Here is a 4622-nt window from a genome sequence, read left to right on the forward strand (position 1 = left end):
TTCTTCCTGAAGGGACCTGCAGCTCAATGGTGGGACAGCCATAGGCGTACTCTGCCAGTTGGGACAATCATCTCCTGGCCAGATTTTCAGGCTGCCTTCCGTGCCCGCTTCATTCCTCAGGGAATCATGGACAGGAAGAAGCGTGAGTTTCGCAACCTCACCCAAGGCAACAAGACTGTTGAAGCTTATCAGCGGGAGTTTCTGGACTTATCCCGCTATGCTGAAGAAGACATTGCAACTGATGCTCGCAGACAGGAGAAGTTCCGTGAAGGCCTTCAAGCTGACATCAAGCTCACACTTCTAGTGCATGACTTTGCCGATTTCGCCACCTTGGTGAACAAGGCCATCAATGTCGAGACTGGTCTACAAGAACACCAGAGCTCTCAAAGGCGCAACCGTGACACGGGCTCATCTTCGGGCCCGCCCTCGCAGAAGCGTAAGATATGGATCCCGAACAGCATGTACCGTCCAACTGCACCTGCCCCAAGGCAGTCTTATGCTGCACCTCGTCTGCCGGCTGCTCCAACTAGGCAGCCGAGACTTCCAGCTCCACCCCCCCCAAGCTCCTGTTCCTACCCCCGAGAATGGGTTGTGCTTCAGGTGCGGACAACCAGGGCACCGTGCTAGGGAATGCAACCAGAGACAGAATCAACTGGCCCTTCCAGCAACTGGCCGTGGGAACAACCAGGCCCGCAACAACATTGCCAAGTCTTATGGCCGTGTTCATGCCAACCACATTGATCTGAATGAAGCTCAAGACCAGCCTGCTACTGTGATGGGTACACTCCTCGTAAATTCAGTACCAGCATCTGTTTTATTCGATACAGGAGCATCGCATTCATTCATGTCAGAAGATTTTGCATTCATGCATGGCATTAAAAGTGAAGACATGAACGCTTCTCTATTAGTGCACACCCCTGCGGGCCAATGTCGAACCTCCATGATTTGCAACGACGTCCCTGTAGAAATTGAAGGACTGGAATTCCTTGTCTCTCCCATCGTACTGAAGTCCTGTAGCATTGATCTCATTCTGGGAATGGATTGGTTAAAGGCGCATACTGCTTCTATCGTTTGCGCCACCAAGACCGTCCATCTGCTACACCCTTCTGATGAAATAATTAGCTACGATGCTCATCTGGTTCGGAATGCCGAGGCCAGACTTTATGCCTTAAACGCATTGAACGTTGCACCACTCAAGGGCATTGAAAACATTCCCGTCGTGCGTGAATTCCTAGATGTCTTTCCTGAAGAACTCCCAGGGATTCCCCCTGCTAGAGCTGTCGAATTCGTCATCGACTTGAAACCAGGCACCACTCCTATAGCCAAGCGACCCTACAAGATGCCGCCGCATGAACTCCTTGAGCTTAAGGAGGAAATCGATAAATCTCTTCAAAGTGGTTTCATTCGCCCAAGTTGCTCTCCTTGGGGAGCACCTTCTCTCTTTGTCAAGAAGAAAGATGGGACAAACCGATTGGTCCAAGACTACCGTCCTATAAATCAAGCTACCATTCAGAATAAGTATCCTCTTCCTCGGATCAATGATCTGTATGATCAATTGGCTGGATCATCAGTGTTCTCTAAACTCGACTTGAGATTGGGTTACCACCAGATCCGTGTTTGTGAGGAAGATATCCCCAAGACCGCATTCGTGACTCGTTATGGTTCATACGAGTACACCGTCATGTCTTTCGGCTTAACCAATGCTCCAGCCACCTTCTCTCGCCTGATGAACTATATATTCATGGATTACCTCGACAAGTTCGTCGTGGTTTATCTGGATGATATTCTGGTATTTTCCAAGAACGAAGAGGAACATGCTGAACATCTTCGCCTCGTGCTGGAAAAGCTACGAGAGCATCAACTTTATGCCAAGTTCTCCAAATGTGAATTCTGGCTTCCCGAAGTAACCTATCTTGGGCATGTCATCTCTAAGGATGGTATTGCCGTCAACCCTGAACGAGTTCAGGCTATTCTCGATTGGACTCCTCCGAAGAACGTTAAGCAAGTCAGAAGTTTTCTCGGTCTCGCCAGCTACTGCCGTCGATTCGTCGAGAACTTCTCCAAGATTGCCAGGCCTCTGACTAACCTATTGCATAAGGGCGTCAAGTTCCAGTGGACAGACAAATGTCAGGAAAGCTTCCAGGCACTCAAAGACAAGTTGACTTCTGCCCCAGTACTAGCTCCACCTGATACTAAGAAGGACTTCGTCATTTACTGCGACGCTTCCCGTCAAGGATTAGGCTGTGTCCTAATGCAAGAGCGCAAAGTGGTTGCTTATGCCTCTCGTCAATTGCGCCCTCACGAAGAGAACTACCCAGTTCACGACCTCGAACTTGCTGCTGTCATTCATGCACTAAAACAGTGGCGACATTACCTGCTCGGTAATCGCTGCGAGATCTTCACTGACCACCAAAGTCTGAAGTATCTGTTTACTCAGCCAGACCTGAACCTCCGTCAGCAGAGATGGATGGAGACTGTTGCAGATTTTGATTTGGGTATTTCCTATACCCCAGGCAAGGCTAATGTAATGGCTGATGCCTTGAGCCGCAAGTCTTACTGCAACCACCTCCAGGTTCACAAAGTTCATCCCTCACTTGTTGAAGAATTCAGAAAGCTAAACCTCCATATTGTTCCTCCGGGTGCACTCGCTCCCCCTCCCCCGGAGTTCCGCAAGATGAATCTCCGTGTTGTTGCCCAGGGTTCCCTCTATACCCTGGCTGTTGAACCCGATCTCGTGGGCACCATAAAGACAATGCAGGGATTTGACTCCGAAGTCTACAAGATTAAGCAAGACCTCAAAGAAGGAAGTCCCTCATCCTTCACTATTGCTGATGATGGCGCCTTGTACTTCAAAGGCCGCCTAGTGGTGCCGTGTAAGGAGGAAAACCTGAATATGACCCAGGAGGTTATGAAGGAAGCTCATGATACGCCTCTATGTATTCATCCTGGTAGTACAAAGATGTACCAAGACATCCGCCAGAGATTCTGGTGGTCTAATATGAAGCAAGACATTGCTCGTTATGTTGCTGAATGTGACGTTTGCCGTCGTATCAAAGCAGAACATCAAAGGCCTGCTGGAACTCTACAACCTATATCTATTCCTGAATGGAAATGGGACCATGTTGAAATGGACTTTGTCACTGGATTCCCCAAATCGCAGAAAGGCAATGATGCTATTCTTGTCGTCATTGACCGACTTTCTAAGGTTGCACATTTTCTGGCGGTCAAAGAAACGATCACTGCTAGTCAGCTTGCAACTCTCTACATGACCAGAATTGTTTCGCTTCACGGTATTCCACTGGTTATCAGTTCAGACCGTGGCAGTTTATTCACTTCAAGATTCTGGGCAAGTTTCCAAGAAGCTATGGGCACTCATCTGTCTTTCAGCACTGCTTTTCATCCTCAGTCACAAGGGCAAGTTGAACGTGTCAACCAAGTTCTCGAAGACATGCTTCGAGCTTGTGTTATTTCCTTCGGCAAGAAATGGGAGGAATCTCTTCCGTATGCTGAGTTCTCTTATAATAATAGCTACCAAGCTAGTCTGAAGATGGCCCCCTTCGAAGTGTTATATGGACGAAAGTGCCGAACCCCTCTGAACTGGTCAGAAACTGGGGAACGTCCACTCTTCGGTCCGGATATTATCCAACATGCCGAAGAACAAGTCCGCATTATTCGCGAGAATCTCAAGACTGCTCAGTCCCGCCAAAAGAGTAATTATGACCGTCATCATAAAGACATGGTCTATCAACCTGGCGAAAAGGCCTATCTTCGTGTTACACCAATGAAGGGTACTCACCGCTTCGGGATCAAGGGCAAGCTAGCTCCTCGCTATATTGGCCCATTCACTATTCTGGAAAGGCGTGGAAAAGTGGCATATCAACTGGAGCTTCCGTCGAACCTTTCTCAGGTTCACGATGTGTTCCATGTGTCACAACTCCGCCGTTGCTTCAAGGACCCAATCCGAGCTGTGGATCATGAAGTGCTCGAATTGCAACAGGACCTCTCCTATCAAGAGCATCCGGTCCGCATTCTCGACCAAGCTGAACGCCGCACACGCCAGAAGGCGATCAAGTTCCTCAAGGTCCAGTGGTCGAATCACTCTGAAGACGAAGCCACCTGGGAACGCGAGGATCGTCTGCGTGATGAATACCCCGCACTGTTTCCTTCTACCTCCTAAAATCTCGGGACGAGATTTCTTGTAGTGGAGGAGATTTGTAACACCCGGATGATTAAGCAACAGTGATCACCTCGGTTACTGTGGCTAACCTCACGTTGATTCGAACCCGGTCTACAAATAAATTCAAAACAAAACCAAAGATAAAAGTTTTCTGAAACGAAAACTAAATTGTTCGGGGGTTGTCTAAAATAGCAAACCTAATTATGGTGGGGTGCACAAATTTTTGTAAAATGTTTTGGCATTTTAACTAAACTAAAACAGAAAGCAGAAAAAGAAAAATAATAAAAGAAAAGAAAGGAAGAAGAAAAGGGGAGGGAACCTCCCCTGGCCCATCTGGGCCAGCCCTTCCCCCGGCCCAGCCAGCCCCCCGAAGCCCCACCCCACCTGGCCCCTGGCCTGGCCCAACTCCCCCCCCCTGGGCCGGCCCAACCGGCACCCCCATAAC

Source organism: Triticum aestivum, chromosome 4B, assembly GCF_018294505.1.
Source record: "Triticum aestivum cultivar Chinese Spring chromosome 4B, IWGSC CS RefSeq v2.1, whole genome shotgun sequence".
NCBI lineage: Eukaryota > Viridiplantae > Streptophyta > Magnoliopsida > Poales > Poaceae > Triticum > Triticum aestivum.